This window comes from Pleurodeles waltl, chromosome 5, assembly GCF_031143425.1.
Source record: "Pleurodeles waltl isolate 20211129_DDA chromosome 5, aPleWal1.hap1.20221129, whole genome shotgun sequence".
NCBI classification, from domain to species: Eukaryota; Metazoa; Chordata; class Amphibia; order Caudata; family Salamandridae; genus Pleurodeles; species Pleurodeles waltl.
In genome coordinates, this window is record NC_090444.1 from 1640453811 (window position 1) to 1640467854 (window position 14044).

The window sequence follows — 14044 nt, forward strand, 5'->3', positions numbered from 1 at the left end:
CAATGACCCAAATACTCCACCTCCGGCATACTCAATCTGCATTTCTCCAACTTGATCGTCAGCCCATTCTCCCTTAAAACACTCAATACCTTTCTCATAGCTCCGTCATGTTCTTCCTGGTCACCACCAAACACCAAGATATCATCTTGAAAATATGTAACACCTGAGATATCTTTAAGTAAATGGTGCATTGCCCGTTGAAATACTGACGACGCTGACACCAAACCGAAAAGGCATGCGCCTAAATCTGTATGCCCCCTCTGGAGTAATAAAAGAGGTTAATGCTCGAGACTCAGGATGTAACTCAATCTGATGATACGCAGATGATAAGTCCAAAGTAGAAAATACACTTGCCCCCTTCACAGTGGATAACATTTCACCAATATTGGGCAGAGGATGTCTTTCCACCCATATGGCAGCATTCAGATCACGCAAATCCACACACAAACACATGTCACCGTTGGCCTTCTTAGCAATCACCACTGGCGCCAACCACTCAGATGCCTCGAGTTCTTCAATCACACCTTGCTCGGACAACTTGGATAATTCCTGTCGTAATTATTCCTTCATCACAATGGGAACGGGACGCGGCCTTAGGTACAGCATCCCGCTTCAAAACGATTTTATGCATAAACCCCTTCAACTTGCCTAACTTATTACTAAACACCTGAGGGAATTCCTCAACAAAGTTAGGGGGTCATTATGACCCTGGCGGTCATGGACCGCCAGGGCCGGGGACCGCGGATGCACCGCCAACAGGCTGGCGGTGCATCCAGGCCAATTCTGACCGCAGCGGTAAAGCCGCTGTCAGAAAAGGTAAACCGGCGGTTTCCCGCCGGTTTTCCCCTGGCCTGAGGAATCCTCCATGGCGGCGCTGCAGGCAGCGCCGCCATGGGGATTCCGACCCCCTTCCCGCCAGCCTGGTTCTGGCGGTTTTGACCGCCAGAACTTGGTTGGCGGTAACGGGTGTCGTGGGGCCCCTGGGGGCCCCTGCAGTGCCCATGCCAATGGCATGGGCACTGCAGGGGCCCCCTAACAGGGCCCCACCAAGATTTTCAGTGCCTGCATAGCAGACACTGAAAATCGCGACAGGTGCAACTGCACCCGTCGCACCCTTTCCACTCCGCCGGCTCCATTCGGAGCCGGCATCCTCGTGGAAGGGGGTTTCCCGCTGGGCTGGCGGGCAGCCTTCTGGCGGTCGCCCGCCAGCCCAGCGGGAAACTCAGAATTACCGCGGCGGTCTTTTGACCGCGCAGCGGTATTCTGACGGCGGTACTTTTGCACCATGTGCACACTAGACTTCGACCCCAATACCTGATCAGGTTGATTAGGATCAATAATTATGCCGAGGTCTTTTTGTTGCGGCCAACCTAATAAATTGGTGCCCTCCTCCACAAAATATACTTTAGAGTTGACAACTGTCCCTTGGAACTCTAGTGAAGCATCCATATACCCCACAAGCTCCATGGGTTTGTTACCATAAGCTAACAAACGTACATCGGGTGATTTAATCTCATGCACCGGAAAGCAGATATGTTTTCTTTCCCAATCAAAGTATATCTTGCCCCAGAGTCAGCCATCACAAGTATATCTACCCCATCAATTTTAATTACGCAATGCGGATCACTGGAACTCACACTTCCAACATCCACCACCTGCAAAATAAATTGTTGGGTGTCAACGCCCTCACTATCATTTCCCACTGAATTAGTTGCTACTCTACCACTCCTTGCATAAATCTGCTTCCCTTTGCACACTCTTGCAAAATGTCCCTTGGATTTGCACTTCCGGCACACTTGCCCAGCCGCAGGACAGCACGCATCAGTCGCTATGTGTCCCTTGAAGCCACATTTGTAACAAATAATATCCTTTCTTCCATCCATCTTCGCAGAAGTTCCAAATTGATCTCTCCTTTTGAATTTAGAATCTTCTGCATTGACTGCATTCACAGCTCCTGGTGCAGTAGATAGTTCATTTAAGCCATCATTCGTTATCTCAACTCTTTTAACGAAGTCTATGGCTTTTTGTAATGTCAAATCTTCTGTATTCAACAATTGTTCTTGAATTTTTTTATCATTAACTTTCAAAACCAGTTGGTCTCTTAGCATTTCATCCTGAAAATGACCGTAATTGCAAGTAGCTGCCAAAATCCTCAAACTTGCCACATAACTTTCAACAGACTCTCCTGGCAATTGGCTCCTTTTTAAAAATTGAAAACGCTCCACAACAACATTTTTCTTCTTCCCAAAATTGGAATTCAACTGTTCCATGGCAACTTCGTATTCATCCTCATCCTGGTCTCCATCCTCATAAGGATATGGTAAATGTTTCAAAATACGCCTTCCTTCTGCACCCAAACAGTGCTTCAACATGGCCAATTTTCTGGATGCCGTGAATATATCTCCACCCACAGCCAGGACATACACTTCGAAACCATCTTTCCAGTCCTCCCAGGCTATAATGGGTTCCCCAGGGGTGTTAAAAAAAAAACTTTTTTTTTTTTATTTAATACAACGATAGAGTCCCAATATTTGCTTATGGCTCAGACTTTAACTATATATAAAAAAAAAACATTTCCCAACCTTAGTACTCCAAAATAGCATTTCCAGTTGTTTCAATACCAAAAGTCCAGTTCCAACTCCTTGAAAAATTAAATTGTTGCCAGGATATACAATGTCTTGGGTTGAAAAGCAGTCAAATCAATATTGTCTCCAGTTGCTTAGCAACAACCTGGGCTCTCAAACCTTCAAAGACAGCTACTAATGGTTGCTAGGCAACTACAGCCCGACAATTCTTGCTGTTGAAAATATTTCAGGAAATGCTTCCCATTGTTGCTAAGCAACACTGTAACTCGATAATCCTTGTTGCTGCCTTACTTTGAGAGGGAGTTAATTTCCATAAGGAACCCAGAAGTCAACCAGCCCCTCCTCAGAATCACGTCTTGAAAATTACCCTTCAGGGACTCTGCCTTCAAGAAATCAATCACCGTTGTCTTGCCCCTGTCTCTCCTCCCGGTCTGCACTGCACTACACCTCGTCGCCAGTGAAATAATCTAGTGTGGTATCTTGTATTTCCTGTGTTGGTTGATCCCTGGCCCAGGTGTCCCCTCTGACCCTTATCATAATGGGCTCTCCCACCAGGATTCCAGGAGGAGAGCTGAGACTGTTGGAGGAGATCTGAGGGTGACAAGGACTGTGATGTGAGGTGGCTGGGGCGTTGTATTATTAAACTTATCATTTCACTGTCATCGCTTTCCTGTGTGATCATTGGCCATTTCTACACTGGCGACGAGGGTGGGATCCTGTGATGCAAAAGAGAACACGCCCCAACACGACAAGTTGTGAACAGCACATACGAACTGTGAAGAAGGATTAATTGAGCGCTGTGGTCCTGAGACAGATTCCGGTGAGGCAGTGTCTTTTACTTTTCACAAGGGATGGTGAAATTTAAATGTAACCCTGCAGTGTAGAGGTAAAGTCATTGGATGTGAAAGCTTGCGTAACGACACAAGTGACCATCTGTCCTTTTAGCCAGCACTCTCGCACTGGAACATTACGGCAGTCTTGCCACATTTAATTAAGGGACATTATTATTTCTGTACAGCTCAGAGTGTGAGGAAAAGTGTAGTGGCTACGAATGTCATCTGTTTGTTACCTGGAAGTCTCTATATTTAGCAGCTAAATCGTGGAAATAACTCTCCAGCTAAAGATCAAAGGTGTAAAGTGGTTTAAGTCCGAATTGTATCAATAATTGTGCCTCGGGGAATTCACCACAAAGGCCAACAGCTATAAATCTGCAGCACGCTCTGGGCGTTTCATTTAGAATGTTCATATCACCTCAGGGAATTCCTCTCAGCTGAGGCAGAGCGCACGCACTTTGCATGTATAACCAAGGAAGAAACAAATAGTTCAAGGAATCTTCAAGCCAATATGACTTAAACAACTGCTGTATTTCAAAAATGTGTAACATTTTTTAGAACTGAACCTTAATAAGGGACATCGAGTCGTTTTTCTCAAGATACAACTCCCGTTTCTCCATAATAGAATTTATGTGCTATTAGCACCATCTAGTGGACAAACTTGAAAGGTGTCAGGCAGCAAGAAAATAACATAGGAGGTTTCAGCAGACCTCTGTGTCTGAATCGAACACATTAGAACAGTGGGCACTAAAGAGATACAGTGATCCACACACTAGAAATATTCAGAGTACAAAGGAAAGAAATGTTTGCATAGTTAACAACAGTTGTATTACTCAAATTACAAATAATAAGATTGAAGGCACCCTTATGTATTACAATACAATTACATATGCTGTGTGTATTGATTACTTCAGAATTTAATAATAGAATATTCATGTGAAGTGCAAATAAATGTAATCAATATATATATTTAAAATCAAGTGAAGAGCTACAATTGGATAAAATATGAGGTTGTAGGTGCATATATGTGTCAAATAGTTTAGTAGAAAGGGATTTGACCAAGCACATAACTCGATCAAGCATCTAACCACATAGTCTCCCACCATGCAAAACATCACGCAACCTCCATTCTTCTTAAACACCCCAGGGGAACCATCAATGACATGGAATAAGTGGGAAAAGGTTTTTAATAACTACCTTATAGTGTGTGGTCCTAATATAAATGTCGAGAGAAAAGTTGCACTACTAGCACACTGCTTGGGAGCGGAAGGACAGGAAGTCTTAGAACACCTTCCAGGTTTGTCAGATGAGGAAGGAAACAATTTGAATGCATATGAAATATGTATGAAGAAGCTAGATAAACACTACCTACCCAGGATTAGTACAATTCTAGAGAGGTATAATTTTGGTAAACGCTCACAGAGGGAGGGGGAGAGCATAGAGGACTTCATGTCTGAGCTAAGGAGATTGGCTTCATCCTGTAAATTTGGTGCTACCTTGGAAGAACGCCTTTGTGACCAGTTCTAATTAACATGCAACATTGAGAGGGTCCGTGAGGAGTTATGGCTCAAGGATGACCCCCCCCTCAATGAGGTATTAATAGTATCAAAACAGGTAGAACATATGCTTTTGTGTGTAAAAGAACTTAGAGTTGAGAGTAAAAGTGCAACATCTGAGAATAAAGCAGAAGTAAACGTGGTGAAAGAGAAGAAGAAGGAAACTTAAAATACACCTGATAAAGAGTTTAGAGGACAGTATTTCAGATGCGGAATGACAGGTCACATGGCCTACTGGAAAGAGTGCCCAGCATGGAGGGCAGTATGTAAAGGTTGTGGCAAGAAAGGTCAGTTTGTCGCATGTTGTAGATATAAGAAAAATGATAAAAGAAATAACACTGTCAACGTTTCTGAGGTTTATGATGAAATTGTGTTGCAAGTGAACAATTCAGGCGAAGGTAATCCCAAAGACATCATAAAAATAGATAACACTGAGGTTGAAGCAATGTTTGATTCATGTTCACGTCTAACAATCATTTTTGACCAGGTGTTTTGTAGAAATTTTGCAAACAAAGTAAAATTGTATGAAATCGACATACAACCTGGCGGGTATGGGGGTCAGCCAATAGCCATGAGAGGATACTTTTGGGGAACTATTCAATATGGAGAAACAGAAACACAAACTAAAGTCTATGTAGCAGAAAGAGGTGACAACATTTTAAGCTGGCCTGTTAAAAAAAACTCAGGAGTTATCTTGGACCCTAATGCATCACCTCAAATCAAAGTTCAAGAAGTACAAGAAAATTACTTTGTAAATACATTTCCAGAAGTTTTCACTGAGAAACTGGGATGCCTCAAAACATACATTCACAAAATAAAACAGAATCAGAATGCAATCCCAGTTGTTTCTAAAGTCCGACGACTACCAATAAGTATCCTAGATGCTGTGAGGGATGAGTTAGAGAAACTTTGTAAGCAAAATGTCAGTGAACCTATTGAAGCAACGGAGTGGCTTGCTCCGATTGTAGTGGCTCGCAAAGCGGATAATAAAGTGAGATTATGTGTGGACTTGCGTGCACTAAACAAGGAAGTGGTAGTAGACAGATTTCCCCTACCTACTATTGCAGAAATGTTCACCGCCCTAAAAGGAGCAAAGGTCTTTTCAACCCTAGATATGGCCTCAGCATATTACCAAGTCAGATTACACCCAGATTCCCAAGACCTAACCTCTTTTATCACACCTCTGGGTGCATATAAATTCAAACGTATGCCTTTTGGATTAATTTCAGCATCCTCGGTCTTCCAAAGAGCTATGACGGAAATCCTAAAAGGTATTCCAGGCGTTTTCTACTACCAAGATGATGTGCTAGTTTGTGGATAAACCAACATGGAACATCAAGCTAGGGTTGAACAAGTCCTCAAAAGATTTAAGAAATTTGGCCTCACAGTGAGAGCGGACAAATGTCAATTTGCATGTCCAGAGATATCCTACCTAGGACACAAAATTTCAGGCAAAGGGATCGAACCGAAGGGAGATCTTGTGAAATCAATAATAGATTTATCAACTCCATCAAACAAAGATGAACTTCGATCATTTCTTGGGATGGTGGAATTTTACAGTAAGTTCATTTCTAACTTCTCTGAAAGAACATTCCACATGAGATCACTTTTGAAATTCAAAACAGAATTTATGTGGGACTCCTTGTGTGATAAAGAATTCCAGGATGTGAAACAGTGCCTCAGGAATGCACCCAACCTCAGTGCCTTTATACCAGGGAGGAAAGTGATAGTGACCACAGACGCCAGCACAAAAGGTCTGGGAGCTGTCCTATCCCAAGTTAATAGTAAAGGAGAAGTCACCATAGCGTTTGCCTCAAGATCATTGAGAGGAGCAGAAGCCAACTACTCGGTGATAGAAAGAGAGGCATTGGCTGTATATTGGGCCCTCCAAAAATTTTAAAATTTCATTTGGGGTAGTGAATTCAAGGTCAGAACTGATTACAAACTGCTAAAGGAGATATTTGAGAAGAAAGGTCTAGATGCTATATCAAGTCGCATTAGGAAGTGGATAATCAATCTTCAGGAGTACACATTCACAGTTGACTACATCCCAGGTGTAAAAAACAAAGCAGCAGACTGCCTATCCAGATTACCTCCCAGCACAGATAGTGTTGTGGATGACAAACAACTTTCAGAGGAGGAAGATGTTGTGCTCTCGAATGTCTGCGTAATATCTGAAGGGGTGATAACAGAAGCAGAATGGAAAACAAACCTCAGAGAAGATGAGGATCTGAATTTGTTCAGGCAGTACTTGAACAGCAAATGGCCGTCTAAAACCCAAATCAAAGACAAACTGAAGGCATTTTGGTGTGTGAGGAATGAATTAGCAGAACATGATGACTGCTTGTTTAGAGGTACAAAACTGATACCCCAAGCAATCTAAGACTGAAACTTATAAACAGAAGAGCGCACGAGGGTCATTTTGGTGTGTCCAAAACCAAAGAGAGAATACGAATGGACTTTTGGTGGCCTGGTAGGGATATCCAAATTGAAAGATGCATAAGGGAGTGTGTACCCTGCAATGAGAGTGACAAAATTCTAATTTCAAGAAAACCACCAATGCAGTTGCGTAAACTCCCAAAACACCCCTGGGATGAACTGGCACTGGACGTTATAGGGCCTCTACAAGGTGAAGAGGCCACACCATATATCATAGTTGTAATCGAATTGTACTCTAGGTGGCCTGAAATAAAAATCACAGCCGACATCAGCTCCAGTAGTGTCATAAAATTTTTAAGTGAACTATTTGCAAGAGAAGGATTACCATCATCAATACAAACGGACAATGGTGTCCAATTCTGCTCAAATGAAATGCAAACATACATGAAAGAGAATGGCATAACACATTGTCGTTCAGCTTTATACCACCCAGAGACCAATGGAGCCGTTGAACGATTTAACAAAACTTTAAAAGAGATCATTCCGCTTGCTAAAGTAAATTCCCTCAACTGGAAGATGGAAATAGCCAAAAGAATGATTGAATATCGCCTGACTCCACACCAAAGCACTCGGAAAACACCTTTTGAACTACTTAAAGGGAGAAAGCCCCATTCACAACTACTTCCATCATGGATGAAATGGGGAAAAGGATGGGTCACGATAAACACGAAACAGCCATGGAGACAGCAGGAAATCCGAAAACAGGAGAGGAGAAAGGAGAAATATGACAGAGATAATCACACAAAAGACAATAAGGTTTCCGTAGGTGACTGGGTAAAGGTCAAGGCTCCCACGGGAAGCGCTAAGGACTCGAAATTCACAGGAGCAATGAGAGTGGTCAAATTGTTCCGCAATGCTGTGAAAACTGATGATGGCAGAATATGGAACCTAGGGAGGATAGCTATAATCAAGCCTTCCTCAATTGGATATACAAACCACAATGCCTGTAGAGGAGGATCAAACAAAAACAAACCATATGGAATTGTGGAATCCTCGTCAACACCGCGTGAAAGTGAAGACACCTCATGGAGATATCCCTGTAGAGTACGAACACGACCCGTTCGACCACCGAAATATTTAATGGACTATGTCTGTAACTAAAAAGAACCTCAGATTATTCTCTGATTTGTGCAGGGTGTCTATTGTATGTTTTCCTTCATTCCTCATTATATGTTAACAGCCGTGGTTATTTGATGTATTACACATATGGTTAAAAATGTTCCTTTTAGATTTAATTAAGTCCTAGTTCTTTCCCCTGTTCACCCCTTTTCCCTACTCTGTGATCATCGGTAACTAACTTGTTTCTGTAATGAAAGGGGGATGTGTGGTATCTTGTATTTCCTGTGTTGGTTCATCCCTAGCCCAGGTGTCCCCTCTGACCCTTATCATAATGGGCTCTCCCACCAGGATTCCAGGAGGAGAGCTGAGACTGTTGGAGGAGATCTGAGGGTGACAAGGACTGTGATGTGAGGTGGCTGGGGCGTTGTATTATTAAACTTATCATTTCACTGTCATCGCTTTCCTGTGTGATCATTGGCCATCTCTACATCTAGGCTGAAGCAGTGTGTTGAAAAGTTGAAGGTTTATTCGTGGTCTTGACCGGGAGGGAGACACCGCAACCGCCGCTGCCTCCTCCCCTCTCCATCTTTCCTCTGTCCTGATTCTGTTCCACGCGCCCACACGCTGGGACACACCATTGCACGGCGCGCAGAACAGAATCACAGGATTCTACAAGAAGCCTGTCATTAACTAGGGAAATGTCATTTTAGCACACATACACTCCCATCCATCCCAGGAACTAACCCTCAACAAACCTAAATGATGTCAGGAAAGTGCCCCTGACTGGTAAGCCAGATCCCCCAATACAGAACATGATCCCCTGGAGCCCATATACATCTACATCCATCAAACACCAACAAGGAGAGACAATGCCAAGTCAATACATCAGCAAGGCCATGGGGCAAACTGAGACCAAATAGTCCACACAGGGGGACCATCACAGGCCTGCCTTCCCAGACACATCTACATAAGGACACCATCCCACGGCTATAGAGGTGGGCAGGACAGAAGGGACACACCTGTCTAGGGGCATCCCATCACAATATATGCACCCCATATCTCCTAACTACACACATCACAGTGGCATCAGAACAGTGTTGGTACTCACCCACTGGTGGCTGCTGTGCTGCCTTCAAGTGCCCATCCAAATCCAGGTAGGACACTGTAGGAAGTTGGCTCTGTATATACTATCTCAAAGTGAGAGATAATGTGCACAGAGTCCAAGGGTTTCCCTTTAGAGGTTGATAGTGGCAAAATTAGATAATACTAATGCTCTATTTTGTGGTAGTGGGGTCGAGCAGTAGGCTTATCAGAGGGTAGTGTTAAGCATTTGTTGTACACACACAGGCAATAAATGAGGACACACACTCAAAGACTTAACTCCAGGCCAATACGTTTTTATATAGAAAAATATTATTTTCTTAATTTATTTTAGAACCACAAGATTCAAATTTTAGGTAAGTACATAAATTGTAAGGTACTTCACACAGGTAAGTATAGAACTTTGACTTAAAACAGTAGTACACACAGTTTTGGTAAAAATGGCAAATAGCTATTTTAAAAGTGGACACTGCAAAAATCAACAGTTCCTGGGGGAGGTAAGTATTGGTTAGTTTTTCAGGTAAGTAAAGCACTTACAAGTTCAGTTTCCTGGGCATAGGCAGCCCACTGTTGGGGGTTCAAGGCAACCCCAAAGCCACAGCACCAGAAACACAGGGCCAGTCAGGTGCAGAGAACAAAGGAGGGCCCAAACAACATAGGCGCATATGGAGAACAGGGGTGCTCCTGTTCCAGTCTGCTAGAAGGTAAGTACCTGTGTCCTCGGGGAGCAGACCAGGAGGGTTTTGTAGAGCACTTGGGGGGACACACAGAAGCACACAAAACACACCCTCAGCGGCACAGGGGCGGACGTGTCAGTGTGCAAAGTCGGTATTGGGTTTGTTGCTGAAAACAATTGAGGGACCCAGGGGTCACTCTGGCGATGCAGGCAGGGCACAGGGGGGCTTCTCGGGCCAGCCACTGACTGGGCTAGGATGAGGATCGCCTGCTGGTCACTCCTGTACTGGTAGGTGGTTCCTCTTGTTCCTGGGGGCTGCGGGGGCAGTGCTTGGTCCAGGCGTCGGGTTCCTTTGTTACCAGGCAGTCGCGAACAGGGGTAGCCTCTGGATCCACTCTGCAGGCGTCGCTGTGCAGGAAGGTCGACTCAGGGTGTCCACATCGTTGGAGTCACCTCGGAGTCCTTTCTGCAGTGTTGGTTGTCCTGAACTCGAGTCGGGGACGTCGGGTGCAGAGTGTGAAGACTCACGCTTCTGGCGGAAAGTTAGAATCTCTTTAAAGTTGCTAGCTTTGTTGTTGTTTCTGGACAGAGCCGCTGTCCTCTGGAGGTTCTTGGTCCTATAGGTGCAGGTCAGTCCTTTGAGTCCTGAGAGGTTGCTGGTCCCGCTGGATGTGTCACTGTGCAGGTTCTTTGAGTCTGGAGACAGGCCGGTAGGGCTGGGGCCAAGTCAGTTGTTGTCTCCATTGTCTCTGCTGGACTTTCAAGTCAGCAGTCCTTCTTCTTTCTTCAGGTTGCAGGAATCTGATTTCCTGGGTTCAGGGTAGCCCCTAAATACTCAATTTAGGAGTGTGTTTACGTCCGGGGGCAGTAGCCAATGGCTACTGTCCTGGAGGGTGGCTACACCTTCTTTGTGACTCCTCCCTGAGGGGAGGGGGGCACATCCCTAGTCCTATTAGGGGAATCCTCCAAAAACAAGATGGAGGATTTCCTAAGGCAGGGGTCACCTCAGCTCAGGATACCTTAGGGGCTGTCCTGACTGGAGGGTGACTCCTCCTTGTTTTTCTCATTATCCGGACTTGCCCCCAAAAGTGGGGGCTGTGTCCGGGGGGGCTGGCAGCTCCACTAGCTGGAGTGCCCTGGGGCATTGTAACACGAAGCCTGAGCCTTTGAGGCTCACTGCTAGGTGTTACAGTTCCTGCAGGGGGAGGTGTGAAGCACCTCCACCCAGTTCAGGCTTTGTTTCTGGCCTCAGAGAGCACAAAGGATCTCACCCCATGGGGTCAGAAACTCGTCTCAGTGGCAGGCTGGCACAGACCAGTCAGCCCTGCACTGAAGGATTGGGGTAAAATACAGGGGGCATCTTTAAGATGCCCTCTGTGTGCAGTTTTTAATAAATCCAACACTGGCATCTGTGTGGGTTTATTATTCTGAGAAGTTTGATACCAAACTTCCCAGTGTTCAATGTAGCCATTATGGAACTGTGGAGTTCGTTTTGACAAACTCCCAGACCGTATACTTAATATGGCCACACTGTACTTACAATGTCTAAGAATAGACTTAGACACTGTAGAGGCATATTGCTCATGCAGCTATGCCCTCACCTGTGGTATAGAGCACCCTCCCTTAGGGCTTTAAGGCCTGCTATAGGGGTGACTTACCTATGCCACAGGCAGTATTTTGTGTGCATGGCATCCTGAGGGGGATGCCATGTTGACTTTGCCTTTTTCTCTCCACCAACACACAATGTGCAATGGCAGTGTGCATGTGTTAGGTGAGGGGTCCCTTAGGGTGGCACAACACATGCTGCCGCCCTTAGGGACCTTCCCTGGTCACAGGGCCCTTGGTACCACGGGTACCTTTTACAAGGGACTTATCTGTGTGCCAATTGTGGAAACAATGGTAGATTTTTAGTGAAAGAACACTGGTGCTGGGGCCTGGCTAGCAGAGTCCCAGCACACTTCTCAGTAAAGTCAGCATCAATATAGGCAAAACGTGGGTGGTAACTGCAACAGGGAGCCATTTTCCTACAGCCACCACCAGTATGCGGGCCATTAGGGGGATCAGGCTCTGACAGGCACCCCTCCCTCATTGGGATGCCGTCCCCAGCTGGGCCTCTCCGGTCTTCCGGGCCCAGTGCCTCAGGTCCTCCCGCCGGTTCCTGCAGTTGGTGCTCTGCCAGTTGTCGACCCTCAGGGTCTGCACCTCCTTGGCGATGGCTTGCCAAAGACCTTTTTTCTGATGGGGGCTGACACACAGAGGAAAGAAACAGATGTCAGTGTGGCTGCCCCATACACAAACGCCATGCCAGTTCTACCTGATATAGCCCAAGGAGACATATAGATAGACAATAGCCAAGAAAATGACAGACATACACACTATGAGTAACCAATCACACAGCAAACAGATATGCCTACAAGCATCGAACACAATCACACACATTTCAGATGTACAGAAATCAACTCACCTGGTCCCCTGGTCGGCCATACAGCTTTGCATACAGCGGTAGGACCCCATTCACCAGCTTGTCAGGCTCCCCCGCGACAAAGGCCAGGGCCCGTCCCCCTGTAGCACGCACCATCTAAATGACCAGAGTAAGGACACAGCAGCACACACAGTGGAGTTGTTGCCTTGTATAGTTGCTGGAGTCAAGTGGCAAGGGCATGGCAAAATGTTGGCATATACCGCTGCGGTGTACACCGTGACCGCCGGCTGGTAATCATGATTGGCCCTGCTTCCTTACTGACACCAATGCTATCCAATGATCAGGTGCACGGTGGTGAACACCGCCTACCACCATGATGACTAACGCCAGCGGAATGAGGTCACTTCCTTCAAAACACCACCTGCAGGTCAGTGGTTTGCCATTTTGCACCCACCACACCTTCAATGTATGCCCTGTGTCCCTCGCAATGGCTCCATTAACCCTTCCATCTTCCTAAGATAGTCAGAAGTAATGCCCCGCCTCATATTTTCTAAGGATGGGAATACTGCCTACATTGTGACTGAAAGAAACATATACACCTCAATAAACATTACCCCGACAAGATTACCACGTCCCTGGTGTCTGTGTGAGGGCATATAGTGTTGCTAGTACAAGATCAATAGGGGAACATTGTCATTGGATTGAATGTTCCAACTCAATGTGCATTTCTTCCACCGCCATAGGTACAGACCATTTTGGCGAGGGAGGTCCCCATCTGTTTACAGCCCCCTAGTAGATCTGGCCACCATGGGGGAACGTCACATCATAATCAATTACCGGCTGAATCGAGTGGCAATCAGTGAACTGTGTGCACAAATTGAGCCTGATCTGCTGGCAGCGAATAGGAATCCCCATGCCATACCTACAACTGTGCAGGTACTATCTGTGCTACATTTTTTGGCTACAGGCTCATACCAAGTGACAGAGGGCATGGCATCCGGTATGTCTCAGCCAATGTTCAGCCACATACTGTCCAACTTTTTGAATGCATTCGTCCAACACCTGCAAAGCTATGTCCAGTTTCCACAAAGGGCTGAACTCATCACCATAAAGTCTGGATTCTATGGTTTTGCTAATATCCCCCTGTGTGATAGGTGCCATTGAAGGTACCCACATAGCCCTCATACCCCAAGAACCAATGAACAGGTGTTCAGAAACCGTAAAAGTTATCACTCAATAAATGTCCAATTGGTGTGACCTGCTGATCAGTACATTTCCCATGTTAATGCAAGGTTCCCTGGATCTGTCCATGATTCCTATGTCCTGAGAAACAGCAGTGTGCCACACATCATGGGACAACTACAGGGGGACAG